This window comes from Oreochromis niloticus, linkage group LG1 (assembly GCF_001858045.2).
Source record: "Oreochromis niloticus isolate F11D_XX linkage group LG1, O_niloticus_UMD_NMBU, whole genome shotgun sequence".
Taxonomy (NCBI): Eukaryota; Metazoa; Chordata; class Actinopteri; order Cichliformes; family Cichlidae; genus Oreochromis; species Oreochromis niloticus.
In genome coordinates, this window is record NC_031965.2 from 12,636,308 (window position 1) to 12,654,177 (window position 17,870).

The 17,870-nt window shown below is 40.0% G+C and overlaps 1 long non-coding RNA gene across 2 annotated transcripts; it reads left to right on the top strand.

The window, feature by feature from the left end:
* The first annotated feature begins 5,688 nt into the window (after positions 1 to 5,688).
* Positions 5,689 to 9,020, top strand: LOC100700777 (uncharacterized). Of its 2 annotated transcripts, XR_267443.4 has the most exons (5): positions 5,689 to 5,780; positions 6,330 to 6,370; positions 6,588 to 6,635; positions 6,773 to 6,852; positions 7,034 to 9,020. It is a non-coding gene; the product is annotated as an uncharacterized LOC100700777 (long non-coding RNA). The 2 variants fall into 2 exon arrangements; XR_003217803.1 differs by lacking the exon at positions 6,588 to 6,635.
* The last annotated feature ends 8,850 nt before the right edge of the window (positions 9,021 to 17,870 follow it).

Consider the following 17,870-nt stretch of genomic DNA (forward strand, 5'->3'; position numbering starts at 1 on the left):
TACATTATACACAGTATAAATTCATAGAAAATAATCCCATCTGTCTACTGATTGCCCGCCAGGACCTCACAGAAATGATGTGTCATTGATCTTATTAAGTCATTGCCAGTTTACATAGCAAATTCCAAAGCAATGAAAGATACAAGCCCGACACTATAATATTTAATTTCACTTTTGTAGTTGTCCAGTAGTAACACTGTGGAGAAACTGTGGATTGCTAAAGAAGTGTTGGGTAGATCAAAAAACCACAACAATTGTAAGACTAGAACAAGGGAGGCCGGTAAAGTAAACATAGCTGTGTGGTCAGGAGGAACCACACACCAAGGCCATGTGGGAAGCGAGGAGGGCTTGTTTAATGTGTGCGAGACTGTGGAGAGCATTGCGTGTACTGACTCACAGACAACCTGCAGCAGCTCATCATACATATGTGGCTCATACTGTACATGTAGAGGTCTCACAAGCATGTTTGTTTTTGGAGCCATGTCCCTTTGCAGGAATCTAATTCGCTGTGCCTTGATAGCTGATTGCATTACATAAAGGTGGACAGTAAAAAACAAAAAAACAAACTCACGCTCTGTCTGTGCAGTCACTGAGGGATGTGAGTCTCACATGGAAAAGCATGACAGAACCTGAATAATCAGCTTACATTGGAGCTAAGTAGGAACAGAGGGTGGTGGACTTGTGTTTGCTTTCCATTTTCAGCTCTGGCACTAATTCAGGCCACCTTGAAGAATCTGAAAACCATTATCCAGGACAGTTGGTCAAAAGTGCAGACTGTATAGGATATCACAGAGCTGTGCCTCGCTGAGAAACTGAGTGCTGAGGCTGGAGGTGGGAGAGAGGAAAATGAAGGGAGGTATCATGGATGAGCTATCGTGCGAGAAGGGGAGAAATTGAGACTAATAAATGATCGGCACGCCTCCCTGCAAAGACATCTCAAATACAGGCACCTTGCCATGTCATTCACGAGGTTGTGTTTGGTTTCACAGAAACAAAGGCATCCTCCCCAAGTGATGTAATTTGGAGCGGCTGTTTGTCCATCTGAAGTTACCTTCATGGTTGTCTTATACACCGCCTTTTGCGTGCAACAGGAGATTAGGTATAGACAAAGACGCAGACAGACCTTTCCCCCCCATTGTCTCTTCCACACGCATCCACTGAACATGCATAAAGAAAACCTGGGCACATAAAGGCAGCATCAATCGCTCTGTCATATAGCTCTGAGCAAGCTGCTGACTGATGCCCTTTAAAAGGTGCTATTCATAAATATAGGTCTGGTTTGATCCTTTTATGTGCGTTATAATTGGTGTGTGAGACTGTCTTTGACAAACAGATCAGTGTCACCGAAACTTTATCAGTCAGCTCAATCACTTTGCTCTTTTATAATTTAATATAACATGAAACAGATCACAGTTGTTGCAAATGATAATTATGAATTATCATAATTAATAGAATCCCTAAATAACCTTATAGAGATCCATTCTGAGACAGTATCACTTCTGTGTTCCAGTCATTTTACCTAAAGCGTGATCGTGATAAAAAACATGTTGTCACAGCTATAATCTATTGTCCTAAAGAAGCACGTTTGCTGTGTGGATTAGCAAGGCCAGTTCTGGCCTGCTGTCAGGCTGGGTGGTTAGGTGATTATTAGACCGCCTGTTTGAGTCTCTATTCAGATCCTTTTTATCTCGGGAAAAAATATAATAAATCAAAACCTGACCAAACTGGGATTCATTTATTTGGCAGAAATGTAGCAGCTATAGGATGGTTTCTACAGGCTGAACACCAGACTGAAGTGCTACGTGTTTATTCATTTTAAGAGTAACACAGCACACAGTTAATACACTGACACAGACATAGGCTCTCTCTAAATACTCCAATTTGTTCAGTGCCATCACAGTAGCTGCACTAAAAGGTAGATGGAATCAATCATCGAGTATAAGAGTTATTTCTATAATAAATGTGACACTTTCACCACATCTTATCCTGTACTTTCCAATTAAATAGAAGCATTTTTCAGAGGTGCTGATGTTGTAGGTTTTTCAGTCACTTCTATCCTTCAATAGAAGTACATGGGAAAAAGTAAAAAGTCAACACCTAACTCACATCTGGGGGGAAAGTTTATACACATTGGTGGGCTAAACTATGAGGCACGCTGCAGGCTGTACACCTATGTGAGGCTAGATTTCTGCATCATTTTTAACAAAAACAAATATTATTCTTTGGGCAGGCAATAGGGCCCATATATATATATATATATATATATATATATATATATATATATATATATATATATATATATATATATATATATATATATTCTTCATGTGAAGTGACAGCACTAAGGCACCACTGTGACAGGATGGCACCACTGTGACATCCTGCACCCTTGACTGGCCAAATGTATTAGCCAAACAAATTGATCATATTAGTACAACTTTTAACTCTGCTAATATTTCTTTTTATATCTGATACATGAAAAAAAAAGTAAAGCAGAATATTTTTGGACAAGGTTGTTATTATAGCACAAGACTGTAATCAAAAAGGAAATCTTAGAGTTCAACATAATCACTGCCTATTTCATGTTGTCGCTTTGTTTTAGCCCTGATAATAGATTATTTCACAATGTTTCCAGTTTCAATTGGTTAAATTCTCTGATCTTCTCTGAAAAACCTTTTTATAATATTTAAGCATACTCAGGGGAAAAGAAATGAGACCAGGTTGATTTTTAGAAGAAAACGATCTCCTCATAATAACGAGAGCAGGGCGATATCTTTTAAAATATTAGATCATTAAATGAGATCATCTTAAAGTAATCATCCCTTGATAGCAATCATGACAGATCCTTAGCAGTCTACCTCTGACTCTCACGCTAACATACTGATGTCATTTAAAGCCTCGTCTTCACAGAGGCTTGTTGTTTTATAGAGACTTCGACAATAACTGACTTTTATCACATTATGCCGCAACGAGCAAACAGGTATAAAAATAAACAAAATATACTGTGCTATATTATTTTGACCATATTAAAAAAAAACAAAAAACTTTGCATGGCATTTGACAAGTGATAAAAGCAAAAAGCAAGTGCAGAGAATATGTTTTCATCTTTTCTTCACAGCCTGACCACCTGCAACTTGCATGTGTCATGCTAGTGCCAGTTCAGACATAAACTAAATGAAAGCCAGACCTATGCTTTGGGGTTGTAAGGGGGACGTGTAATGGGAAAGCAGCACACTCCCTCTGCACTATACACAACAGTCATTAGGCATCCCATCTGCTCAGCGCTTGCATGCTAAGCTGTAATTTTCAAGCTTTGGTGTATGCGTCTGTGTTTCTGTGTGTGTGCGTAAGTGTGCGTGAGAGGCCAGTGGTGGCAAGCTCGAAGCAGACGAGATGCTTGTTCTTGTGCATCTGTTGTGTGTGTGTGTTTCTGCTATTATCTGGATGTCATCAAAACCACAGAAATCAGGGCCTGATAGCATCTTCCCCACCCCCTGCTTCTATCCCCAGCCAGAGTCACGAGAGCTGAGGGTCTCCTTTGACCACACACACACCCACACGCACCCCCACTCGTGCGCACGCACACTCACACTCTGAAACTGACACATAGGCACTGCATCATGCTTCCACATTTTGCAAGTAAACATCTCCAGATTGGTGAAGTGGGATGGAATTCCCGCCTGTGCAGGAAATGTGCCCAGAACCATTTGTAAACCCTCTTCTCCGCCGCCTCCTAACTCTTTACAGATTGTAAAACTCTGGATTTCTATATTAGGCTACACACAGAGGTTCTTGACCCTTCTTTCAGTGGGTCACTTAATGACAGTGAAAAACAAAACAAAACAAAACACAGTCAGAGAAATGAAATACATTTATCTTTCTCGGGCTGAAACCTCACAGGTTCAGTCACATGTATTCATTTCCATGATAGCAAAGCAATAGTTTTGCTATAGCCTGTTGCTTCTGTGTAAATATGTGGTTAGCAGACCTCAGTCTAACATAGACAGTTTACATGTAGACAACTATGTGAATGATATTGATTTACTGTATTGTGCTATATACTATGCACAAGTAAACCTGTTTACTCTTGGGAGAAGGTTAAACACCAGAGTCTACAATCGGGGGAAACACTGACCAGCCTTTCCTCCGGTCATGGCTAAAGCTGAGCCATATGCCCAATTTAAATCAATAAAACAGCGTGATATGTACAATGACATTTGCTTTATTGTACTTAGCACGAATCTTGCGCTCATAAATATGAAATATTTTGGCAACTGAGTCTAAGTTCATAAAAATGTCTGCACACAAAATATCCTCTGATGCAGCACTGGCCAAAGTACCTCCAGCCTAACGCCCACCCCCTAACCCTCAGTACAGATTTCAGCTCCAGACTTGCTCGAACTTTCAGCCTTTTCTCTGCTTTTCGGGGTCAGCAGGGCTTGTATCACACCAAGAAAAGGGCTCTATGCTAAACTACTATTTGTCTTTCTCGTTTCCCACCTTATTGGATTGCCTGGCTGTTGTTAACCACACCGTCATCTGTGGTAGCTTATATGCACACTGCCTTCACAGAAGCATAAGAGAAAAACAAATGAGAGTTTGATGTGGCTTTGCTTGCTGTTAAATGTCTCCATTAACAGTAGTCTGTGATGACTGGTATTATTTCTGAGTTAACATTTGCTTGATTCACTGCAGCAGCTCCAGTGTTGACAGCCATGTGTGTCACCTCTGCTGCTGGTTCTTATCTTATGTGAGCAGTGATCTCATCAAGTCTGGGAAATGGAAGATCATAGTGGATCATCCGTCTCTGGGGAGGTTGTGCAACAGGGCTGACACTATTTACATCAAAACAACAATGTACCAACTAACAAGTGGGCACTAACAGGCAGTAGCTGTACACAAACATAGATATGAACTGTCCAAACATAAATACAGTTAGAACCTATGAATGGTCATCAATCCACTCTGTTATCAAGGCTGTTTGCTCTTCCATAAATGTCTTTCCCAGAACTGTAATTTGTTACCATTTAATCCTGAGGACATTCAGACATAGATAAGACCAGGACCCTTTTCCATGCAATGGAAACTTACTATTTGAAACTGATTGTGGAAAATGTCACTGCCTCCTCAGTAGTAGACCACCAGTCTCAGCTCACAATCTGGGCGACTCAGTGGAGAAGTAAACAAAGTTGATCCTAATGGGTGGATGTATGGGCTTTTATCTAATCCAGGAGATGCTCAGTCTTTCATGGCAGACATAAGAGCCTGCTGGAGTGACAACAGGGCAGACAGATGAAGCCACAGCGGGCTCTGCGCCATGCATGCAGTGTTTATCAGACCAATATATATCTCCGTTATACTAAACAGAAGTAATTTGTGGCTATTTTCCAACGAAATGTGTGCGAATTTAGTTCTTTGTACATGTGATGGACCAAGCAATTTTTTTTTTTTTTTACAAAAAGATCTAAATCTTGGGTCCATAAAAGAGGTCAAAGTAACAGAACTCCAATCAAAGTTAACAAACAATACTGATAACTCAAACAAACTGACCCACCTAACAAGACAAAGGGGAAAGTTAAATAGTGGCTGATCAGCCCACAAAAACACAACAAGGGGTAAAACACACAAAACCTAAGTGAAACTAACATAATGAAATCCAACCCCCCCCCATGGTCCTGAGTTATGGAATGAGCCAATTTGCAGTTTTCCATCAAGGCTTGCTCCGCCCCTTTTCCACCTCTTGGCTCCTCAATCAAGGGATTGGAGCAGCTACAACTAAGGTAACTCAGAAAACAAAGATTAAATCATACATAAGAGTGTAAACTAAAATGTGCGCACTTATTTTAGAATACAGTGTCATGTGAATATGTGAATTAATTCTAAACCAAACTGGTTATTTATTATCCTGTAAATTAATTCCTATATTTAAAGAAAGACATGTGAATGCAGTGTTGTGTTTAAGTCTCTACACTGATATTACCACTGTGTGGCTGTAACTGCAGCAATCACAGTACATTAAAATCACAGTACTGTTGCACAGTACATTAAAATTAAAACATTTTTATCTCAGAAACCTTGTAGTACAAAGATTTGTGTATGAAATTACTCAAGAAGCAAAATAGTCCAATACTAGTATCAATGTAGTATAGTCTATTAAGAGTATAGTATAAGTCTATTAGTTCCAGTTGTATGTGAATTATTTATTAGTTCAAATACAAGCAATTAAATGCACATTGAAACATATTTCACACATAGATATTCAACAGCTGAGAGACAATCGTTATAATCAATTTACTTATACAATTGGTTTCCCTTTGTCTTATTTAAAGCATTCATCCTGAACTTGAAAAGACTGCAGAATTACAAACAGGTGAGCACAATCAGAACTGCACTGAAACTGATGTCAGAAAGCGCATCATTCACAGCCTAAGTCCACAAGGAAAGAGTCATGGCTAGATTCTTTAGTACAGACAACATTGTAAACCTTGTAAGATAGTTTTTTAATTAAAAAAATAACAGAAAGAACAGAATTGAAGAAAGACTTGTACCTACTTTTGTTTGATTTAGTGTATTTGCACTTTCTACAGTAATAGAAAAAACCCATAAGAAGATAGTAATGGACAAAAAGCAGACATGTAAGCTTTCAGAAATCATTATGCTTCCACAGTGTGTGGAAGCTCAAAACACATGCAAGACTTTTAAGGACTGGAGTTATATCCAAGCGAATGTTTTATCACTCAACTTTTGACACTTTTTATGAAAATTTCAACAGCTGCAGCTCTTCTGTGCTTGGCTAAAAGCTAAATACATAAATCTCCATACTCTGGCAGGTCAGCACCATGATGTCAGAAGGTAAGTTTATTGTCGTGGACTCACTCTGTATAAACTCTGTCACGCCTCTTTGACTGAATGTGGTCCTGAATCTTTGCATGAACATGAAGTTGGAAACCACCAATACCCATAATCTCTATAACCTCAGGCTGGCACCTGAGATACTACGAAACATACACAGTCTTCTAATTTGATTTTCTAGCTTTCTACAGGGATGTGCGTGCCAAAGGGGAGAGAGAAGACATGAAGTAAGGCATGCTAAGAAAGAGACAGAAAAGGACAGAGGGATGATGGATATTTCACGGAGTCCCATCCTACATTCTGCATCCTGGATTTGACCTAAAAGCTGGACTTGCTTTTGAGTCACATCTGTTTTTTGTTTTCTCTTACAAAGCAGAATAATAAAAACAGGGCAACTAAGAGCTGTTTCCCTGCAGTCCCATTGTCAGGGAGAAGTCACATCAGTAAAGATGGGTGGGATATTCCCATGCTCTGTGCTGTAAGGAAATCTTTAGCTGGATGTTCTGACATATTTACATTTATGAAAATCAAATAGTAAGCTCTTTGTCAATTCAAAACTCCAGAATTTTCACTTTCGTGTCACAATTTTGCCTCTTGGGGATCTGTCTCATCAGAATAGTGCTTTTATTCTCAGAATTCTTTGTTCTCAGAATTCCAGGTTTACCCAAGACGTATCACTTTTTTCCTCATAATCATTACTTTATTCTCAGAATTTTGACTCACGGAATTCACACTATAATTTGGGAATTCTGATTTTCATCTCAGCACTCTCACCATGTTCTCAGAGTTCTGGTTTTTACCTCAAATTTTTTACTTTCTTGCCGGAAACTTGCCTCTTAGAGTTCACTCTGTCTCATCAGAATAATGTATTCTCAATTTGTTCTCAGAATTCCAGCTTTTACCAAAGAATTCTCACAACCTGTGAAATTCTCACTTTTATCTCAAAGTCTAATGTTCATTTGAGAATTGTCACATGGTTCTCACAAATCTATTCTGTCAATTCTATGTGTCAACATTCCAAGAACAATCTGACAGTTCTGAGAACAAAGAGAATTCTTACTGTCTCATCAGAATACTGATTTTTACCTCAGAATTGTAAGAGGCAAAATTCTGACAGGAAAGTGAAAATTCTGAGGTAAAGTCCATAATTCGAAGAACTGGGAAAGAATTCTAAAATCGAATTCAGAATTTTGGGTTAAAAGTAAGCATTCTGTGTCAAGATTCCAAGAACAATTTTAGAATTGTTCAAAACTTGGGTCTTATTAAGGTTATCTCTCTGCCCGAAATGCTTTCCAGTCATGGTCAAAATTTAGATGCTGAAATAGAACCACCAGGAACTTCTGAAACTCAACATATTGTTCTTGACTATGTTAGCAGTCTTCGGGAAAGCCTCCACCTTGCAAGTCAGTTAGCTAGGGAAAATTTGATGCATGCCCAGACTAAGATGAAGGCTCGTTATGATTACAAAAACTGTTAGAAGTTTTGAGCCAGGAGACAAAGTGTTGGTGTTGTTACCTGTGGTAGGATCCAACTTGCTAGCCCAGTTTGCTGGCCCATACTCAGTGGAACAGAATCTCAGTGACAAATTATGTGATCCAAACCCCAGACCGACGGGGAAAGTCTAGGGTTTGCCACATTAACATGTTGGAATCGTATCACTCGAGAAACCACTTGGTTGAGCCAGCCCCGGTATACACTGCTAGTGTCATTTCTCCCTATGAACCCTCCGATGATGGACTGCTGGACAAATCTGCTGTGCTGGGTAGCGGCTGCTTGAAAAATTCTGAGATCTTAAATGATCTAGAGACATTTTTGGCCCACTTATTAAAAGGAAGTCAGCTATCTTATAGAACAGGGGAAGGCAACTCCCAGCCTCAAGGGCCGGTATCCTGCCGGTTTTAGACCCTGGGTCAACACACCTGAATGAATGATTAGTTTATTATCAGGCCTCTAGAGAACTTCAAGACATGTTTAGGAGGTGATTTAGCAATTTGAATCAGCTCTGTAGGTTCAAGGATACATCAAAAACCGGCAGAACACTGGCACTTGAGGCCTGGAGTTGCCTACCCCTGTTATTGAACACTGTTTAGCTGTTCCAAGCACCAGTGCATGGAGTTCACTGTGTGTGTAGGTACCAAAATCCGACAATACCTTTCCTTTCCAGTCACCTTTCTCACTCACTATGTATTAATAGACCTCTCTGCATTGAATCGTGCTCGTTATTAATCTCTGTCTCTCTTCCACAACATGTCTTTATCCTGTTTTCCTTCTCTCACCCCAACCGGTCGCAGCAGATGCCCCCGCCCCTCCCTGAGCCTGGTTCTGCTCGAGGTTTCTTCCTGTTAAAAGGGAGTTTTCCTTCCCACTGTCGCCAAAGTGCTTGCTCATAGGGGGTCACATGATTGTTGGGTTTTTCTCTGTATCTATTATTGTAGGATTTACTGTACAATATAAAGCGCCTGTTGTTGTGATTTGGCGCTATATAAATAAAATTGAATTGAATTGATGTTGGCCCTGCAGTATTTCGAGGTGTACATCAGATCCAGCTCTGTACCCATTCAATTATTCACTGACCATAATCCATTAGTGTTTCTCTCTTCTCTCCCAGATGCAAAATTCAAATCAGAGACTTATGCATTGTGCCCTTCTCCTGCAGGATTTTAACCTGCAAATTAAGCATAAGAACGGCACCGAAAATGTAATCACCGATGCCCTGTCTACAGCAATTTATTAGTTTGGAATTAAACAATAACAGGGTTGTTTAATTCTTATGGAAGGGAGTGTTACGACCATTTACCATATGTGCTTGTATTGTGTGAACAATGCACTGTGTTATGTTAATTCAACAGTGCAGGGGCCCTGCTGCGATTGGTGCGTGGATGTACAGCTCCGGAGCAACTGGTTCCAGCTGGAGGACCCACCTTATAAATGAAGCCTGGAGCATTTCCTGTGAGAGAGGTTCTCATGCTTCCCCCTAACACCCGTACCATACCATACCATACCATACCATACCATCTTTATTTATAAAGCACTTTGACATAAAACCAGAGTTCACAAAGTGCTGTACATATGCAAATAGCATAAGCAAAGTAAAAATGAAAAAAAAAATAAGATAAAATAAGATAAAATAAATAACTAAAATAAAATAAAACATATTAAAACAAATTGAGTCAACCCCCTTAAACGAAGGCTTCAGCGAATAAATATGTTTTAAGAAGAGTTTTAAACTCACAAAGAGAAGAGGCCTGTCTAACGTGCAAGGGCAGATCATTCCACAACCCGTAGCAGTTGAAGTTATGTTTGTGGGAATCGGAGTTTAGTTTCGTTTTGTTTCTTATTTTGGCTTTTGCTCACCCCGATGTGTTGACACTCCCACATTGTTGTTTCCTTTTCATCATGCTGCACATAGATGACATTGCAAAGAACAGTGATTTGTTTGGCTGCTTGGGCCTTTCAGAATTCTGAAACTAAGCATTTTGATGAGACAGTGAGAATTCTAAGAGGTAAACTTCTGGCAAGAAAGTGTCATTTCTGAGGTAAACTATATGTAATTCTAAGAACTAGGTAAGAATTCTAAGATGGAATTCAGAGTTTCGAGGTAAAAGTGAGAATACTGTATGTCAACATTCCAAGAATAATGTGAGAATCAGTGTTCTAATGAGACAGTAAGAACTCTAAGAGGCAAAATTCCGACAAGAAAGTTAAAATTCTGAGTTTGTCACAGTGTGCAGAAGCAGACTGTGTGTAGTGTGAATAGAGGACCCAAACACAGATACACTGGAACATGGAATGTAACTTGATTTAACAAAATGCGTGCCGTTTAATAAGGCTGATGAAAAGGTACAAACAAAATACAAGGCAAACCGATGCAAAACTAAACCCTCAATTAGGTCATCTAAAATGGAACATGGAAAACCCTGACATGAGCACGAACAAACCTAGGCATGAATACATGAAACCTAGAAACATTGTGTGAAACAACAGGTGACCTGATGAGGAATGGATAAAAATAAAAAGAGTAAATGCACAGGTGATCCAGAGGTGTTCAGGGGAAGTGGAAACACATGGGGAAACAGCTGATATGAATGAACATAATGACGCCACAGGGGAAGTGAAATTAGACACACTGAACATGGAAATAGACTCTTCACAATAAAATAGGGAACATAATGAGACACAGAGATGACAAGACAAGCTTGTCAACATAGGACACGCAGACATGAAACAGGACAGATTAAAACAAGCAGACCTAACATGACGAACTGACAAAGGAGACTTAAACACAGGGGTTGATAACTCAAAGGGGGTCCAAAAACAATGAACTGTAACAGCAACCTAGGCATAATGGAAATGAGCTTAGATAACCTAATGAACTTAAACATAAAACATAAACATCAAAATATATTAAAACTCAAAACGCTGGGTCAAATGACCCAGGATCATGACAGAGGTAAAGTCCATAATTCTACGAACTGGATAAGAATTCTAAGATGGAATTCAGAATTGTGGCGTAAAAGTAACAATTATATGTCTCAACATTCCAAGAACAATATGAGAACTCTGAGGCAAGAATCATTGTTCTGATGAGACAGTAAGAATCCTAAGACGCAAAATTCCGATAAGAAAGTGAAAATTCTGAGGTAGTATATAATTGTAAGAACCGAGTATGAATTCTAAGATGGAATTCAGAGTTTTGAGGTAAAAGTGAGAATTCTATGTGTCAACATTCCAAGAACAATGCAAGAATTCTGAGAACAAAGATAGAATTCTTACTGTCTCACTAGAATACTGATTTTTGCCTCAGAATTCCAAGAGGCAAAATTCAGAGAAAAAACTAAAAGTTTTGAGGCTAATTGTTCTCACAATTGTATTCTGGGTTTTACCTCAAAGTTTTCACTTGCTAAGTTTTCTGACTGTCTTATCAGAATGCTTAGTTTCAGTTTAAAATTCTATATTTAATTTCATTCTATATCTAATTTAGCTCAAGTCCCAGAAGTTTCAGTTTTACCTCAGAATTCTGATTTCTGTCTCTATCTCTAATTCCCACCTCGTTCTCATAATCCTATTCTGGGTTTAACCTCAAAATTTTCACTTTCTTCTTTGAATTTTGCCTTTTAGAATTCTGACTTTTTCATCAGAATGCTTAGTTTTATGTCAGAATTCTATTTCTGTTCTCAGAATTCTAACTTTATTCACAGAATGTAGAATGTCTCCCTTTTATTTTTCATCTTTGAATTCTCTCCCTGTTCTCAAAAGTTCTGGTTTTTACCTCAGAACTTTCACTTTATTGTTGGAATTTTGCCTCTTAGATTTCTGACTGCTTTATCAGAATACTGATGCTCATTTCAGAATTCTATCTTTGTTCTCAGAATTCAAGCTCTTAGTTCAGAATCTTCTGCTCAAGGAACAGGGGCTCTCATCGGCTGAAAAAGAATTCTGTACCTGAGACCAAAGAGCTCATTCTGCTGCAGTCCTATGCCCATCGCCCATCACCAATTCTCACCACCTTCTACAGAGGACTATCAAGAGTGTCCTAAGCAGCTCCATCACTGTCTGATATGGTAACTACACTGTATCAGATCGCAAGACCCTACAGCAGCTAATGATAACGGTGAAAAGATCACTGGAGCCTTTGTTCCCTCCATCACAGACAATTATTGCACCTGCTGCATCCGCAAAGCCACCAGCATTGTGGACCCCACACACCCCTCATACACACTCTTCACCCTGCTGCCTTCTGGGAAGAGGTACCGGAGCATTCGGGCCCTCACTGCCAGACAGCGAAACAGTTTCATCCCCCAGGCCGTCAGACTCCTCAACACTCAGTGACTGGACTGACACACTCACACCTTCATACACGTCACTACCTCAAACACTTATCTGCTCAATGTCATACACATGCACACCTTGATACATCAAGTTACTTTTTGCACAATGCTCAGTCTTTTTGCACAACCCACTGTCATTGTTGCACTTTTCTATTGCACTGTGTCTGCACTGTCTTGTGTCTGTATCGTTCTGTTCTGTCTAGTGTTGCACTGTTTTTGCACACTTGGACTTTATGTGGTCCTGTGTTGATTGTCTGTAATATGTAGCACCATGGTCTTGGATGAACGCCGTCTCGCTTCACTGTGTACTGTACCACTGCACATGGTTGAAATGACAATAAATTCACTTGACTTGACTTGTTCGTGGGGTTTCTGAGTTTCAGAAGCTCTCTGTTTGGTCAACGTCCTGCAATCCCACTTCACTGATGCTGCCCGATCCTCTGGAAGCTCATGGGAGGCAGAGTATGGCGTGGTGTGGTTTGGGGCCCAGCTGCAGGAGAGGTGTGGAGCAGCAGGTTCAGGGGACAGTGTCAGGGCAGAAACAGCTGATGCTGGTCAGACTGATTACTTTTCTCTCCTCATTTTAGTAGCTGCTGGGGCCTGGAGGAGATGGTCTGTTTGAGGCTGAGAGAGTGTCAGGCAGACTGGAGCCGAACAGAGTGGACAGCTCCGACTTATATGTGGACCTATGTGCATATAAACATATAAATAAAAAGTGAGACAGAGACCGGAAAGCTCTTCCCTGGTGTGTGTGTGTGTGTGTTTTGGGTGTCGTGTCGGGGATGGTGGCAGAGTGCTACATAGAAGTATCAGGCTTCTTTTCATTCTGTAAATCTGCAAATTTTGGTAAAGATTTAGACATTTCTGTATCTAAGTGGGCAAAGGAGAGGTCCAAGTTTTCTGCGGGGGAAGCTGTGTTTATTCTGCTTTTGTGTCAACTGGTAACCAGTCTGAGTTTTCTGTTGCTGTGTGTTCTGTTGCTCAGCCAGGGTATCGGGAAAAATATTCTGCTAGGAATAATAGATGTGTTTTGTTTCTCTGTCAGCAACGTCTGTGCCCATGCATTCACCTCCAGGGCCTGAGCACAATAATATTGAGTTGGTTTCTGAGTAACTCAACAATGATGTGGTGTCTCCTGAGCCTATGGAATGTCATGTATGTCATGGAGTCTGAGTGTTTTGATTCATTTTCTTTTCTGAGCTGGTCAATGCTGAACAAATTTCTTGTGTTCATGAGACTGTCCACTTGGAGACTGTTTGTTGCGGTAGTCAGCCAGCTAAATCTGAGACTGTTTATTGTGCAAGGACACTAACCTCCGCAGAGACTGATTATGCTCCTGAGCCAACACCTCCATAAACTGTTTGCTGTGTTTCAGAGCAGGCGCTTTTGGAAAATGTTTATTCACCACACCCTGCACTCCTAAAGACTCTTCCATCCGTCCCTGCTCCCAGGGTGAGGGCAGGAGGGCCCAGCCTGTCCCTGCACCCATATCAGTTCTTCGGGTGGGAGTGGTTCGTATCCAGCCAGTCAGTTTTTATTCCAGTCAGTTCCTGAACCCATACTGGTTCCTAGGCAGAGTACAGCTAGGACCCAGCCTACCTCTGCACCTGAGCCAGAGTGACACCCATCACCTGAGGCGGAACCTGAGCTCAAGTATCGTGGGTACCCAGAGCCTGTACCAGAACGGGCAGATGAGGGTCCAGGGCTCTGTCATAGTCAGTTGACCCAGTGTTGTAAGTTTGTTGTGGAGTTCCTACAGTTGGCTAATGTTTATAATGTTTCATGTACTCACCCTCATCCTGTCACTGTCCCCCCCTTTCTCTTGTGTCAATTCCCTTGTATTTATCTTGTCAGTTGATGTGTCTCAGTCTCTGTCTCTGTGTTTATGCTTCCTGCTGTATTTTGATGGTCTCTCGTTTGTCTAATTTTGCTTCCCTCTTTCTCTGAAGTAGTTCATCTTGGTCTCCTGGTGTGTTCTATCTGCAGGTGGCAAAAATACAGACATCCTTTACTTAAGCAGAAGTACAGGAAATAGTGATAAAAAAATTCTACTTAAGTACAGTAATGAAGTATTTGTACTTCCTGCAAAAGTCACGTGAGTGTTGCCTGCAGAAAGGCGTCTCCAAACAAGGAGATGCCCAGAAAGCTGCAGCATAAGAAACATGAGCTGCTATCAGACCTGAGGCCACCCTCACCTCTTTCGACCAATGTTAACATTCAGTTTCTGTGACCCACAATAAGTGTATACTACCTGGGCGTGGCAGCTTTTGTCTCTGAGACAGAGCGAGGAGGTCCTTGGCGCCATGTAAAGCTAATTTGAAATTCTAACCATTTTGATAATAAATTGTGAAAACTTAAAATTGAAGCATATTTGTCTTCTCTCTCATAAAAAAACCCAACAGTCCTCAGTTTCCCTCTGTTATTCGTCACGTTGTCATCTTACCTGCCCTTATGCTGCTCGCGTGCTTGTCTTGTGTTTTCTATGTCTTCCTCTGAGTTTCCTAGTTTTTTGAGTAATTGTATTTTGAGAACACAGCAATAAAGCTGTTTTTGAGTTCACACCATGCCTCCTGACTCCTGCATTTGGGCCCAACTTCCTGCTTCAGCACAGTCAACACATGACAAAAGGCCAATATTAAATGGACTGGTTCTATTTTGCTTTTCTGCTTGAGCACTCAAAGCTCTTTATACAACATGTCTCATTCACCTGTTCATGCAAGCAACTTATTTCTATGCATTTTCTACGTAACATTCACACACCGATGGATGCATCAGAGAGCAACAAGGACCCAAGGATGCTTTGGCACACAGACTGGAGCAGCCAGGAATAAACTACCAACATTCTAATTAGCAGAAGTTTAAATATTTAGTTTAAATCTTGTGTCATGAACTCATCTAACACAGAATAAAGTGTTCAGTGAATAGTATTTTTGAAACCTCTGTAAATTTATATAACACTCCCACATATATATAACCCAACACTTTCAAACTCACCCATCTCCTATAGGCCACACAAAGCAAATACATAACACACTATGTTAGCGTGTGAAGCATAAGGAGTGTGTGAAGACTTGGCTGCAGTGACTTTGCAGCTCTTTTGAGGTTGGATTTGAAATAACACCCCCAAATGATGGAAGCCGTTGCATAAAATTGAGACACGCTTCTACATACCTTGTAAAAATGAAAACATCTACAAAAAATAAAAAGAGAAAAACAAGCAGGCTAGTCACGCATCTTGCTCAAGTTTAAAAGTACGAGCCGCTATGATCGCCTAGGGGTAGGCTGCATTAGGTTAGCAACTCTGCATACTGCTGGGGTGTGATTGTTTGTGCATTTGTTTTAATATGTGAGTAATGATCTACAAGGGAGTTGGCATAGGGACAACAATGGCTTAACACTCTTGTGTGGGCACAAGTATATAAAAGAGGCAGCCTGCTGGAGGAGAGAGAGTGAAAGAGATAGAAAGGTACATAGGCTTTTGCTGTCACATGCCATGATGGAGATGTATTAAAGACTTTTCTAATGTTTACTAGACTGTCGTGAATGTAATTAAATTAACTCTGCAAAGGTTATTAGGCTCAACATAAAACACTTTTTGGCAACGAAAAATTAAACGGCTTATGAACTGTAGTGTATACATTGATACCAAGGGAATAATACCATTGTACTAATTTCAACGATTAATCCTAAACAATTATTGGAAATAAGAAGGGATGCTTATGTGTGTTTATAAGGTTTAATACCACACTTCTGGACTGCTGAATAAGCTTTGCAGATTTGCATGGAAAGGTTAAACATCATGATGAACTTGTGTTTATTATACCGTCCGCCTGACTCAATCAGATAAATAAAGTCTTTGGCATTACGTTGGACCTTGAAGTGTAGTAGAATGAGCTCAGGGTAGGAGGATCCCTCTCTGCCCTTCAAATACTATAACATGTCCTCGCCACAGCTGGGTCATGCATTTTTTAGAGACTGTCACTGTGTTACAACATTACTTAGCCTGTGGCCATAACATTGCACTTTAGGTATGTGAAGATGCCATCTAATTTGAGAAGGCGTGTGGGTGACGTGATTACAAAACAGGGCATGTTAGCACCCATGTGTCTTTTGTCTCAGACCCACAGCTTTTCTGGAATTGTTGATTTGTGCAGAGAAACACTGCTTATTTGTGAAGCTTTTGTGTTGATGCTAACCTAGTGCAATTAATGAAATGCTGACAGACAAAAGACCAACACACCACTGATGCTGGAATGACGCATTTCATGCATGCAATAAAGAGGTGCACCCAGACTGTATTGCGTCAAATGCATACATGTCCATACCAATTAGAATATTTTGCTTTCTATGTGAAAATCTACAGAATTGCATTATATAGAAAATGCAATAACTGCCTTCCATGATAAATGACTGGGGATAGTGCACAACTGTGGCACATTAATACACACACACTTGCACATGGAGTATAAATTTGGACCTTCTTGATGCTTTAAAACTTAGTCAGTCTGTGACTTTAACTTTCTTTCCTCTAGTATTGATGTTAGTGATTCATGTCTGGACATTGTAAATATTATGGCCAACCTGACTGCGCAGGATGATCGACTTTAGTTTTTCACCCACACTCGTCAGGATTTTTTTTTTTTAAATAAACTTATGACACATAACTTGATGACACAGAAAGATGATTGCGTAAATGTTTGGAACGGGAACTAAATCAGTTCAGAAATAAAATCTTTCACATGGTTCAATGTGGAATGACCCCCAGAGTGAGACAGAGAGGCTAAAGAGGGAAGACATGCTGCCAACGGGCTCTTTGTGTGGCAGCCAAGAGTGTTGAGGAGTCACGAAATCCAGTTGCCGTGAACTTGACTCACAGAGCTGACTGAAATCTAACAAACACAGCTAGAGTTTAAGAGGATATTAACTAGTGGAAATTTAAAAAGTACATTTTCTCAAATACTACATTAGTACAATGTTAGTGCTCTTATATACTAGATTTCCTTGGTGGTAATGATGTATTTTTCATTATTTATCTGTTGTTTAACAAAAAAAGATTGTTGTAGTTCCTACTGACTTTAAAAGTCTGAATTTTTCATGCAAAAGATATGTCTTATAAAATCTGCTTAGTAACATGGAAATGTTTAATGTTTAATGTAATTCAAATAATCTCCAAGTAAGAAGTACTTTCAC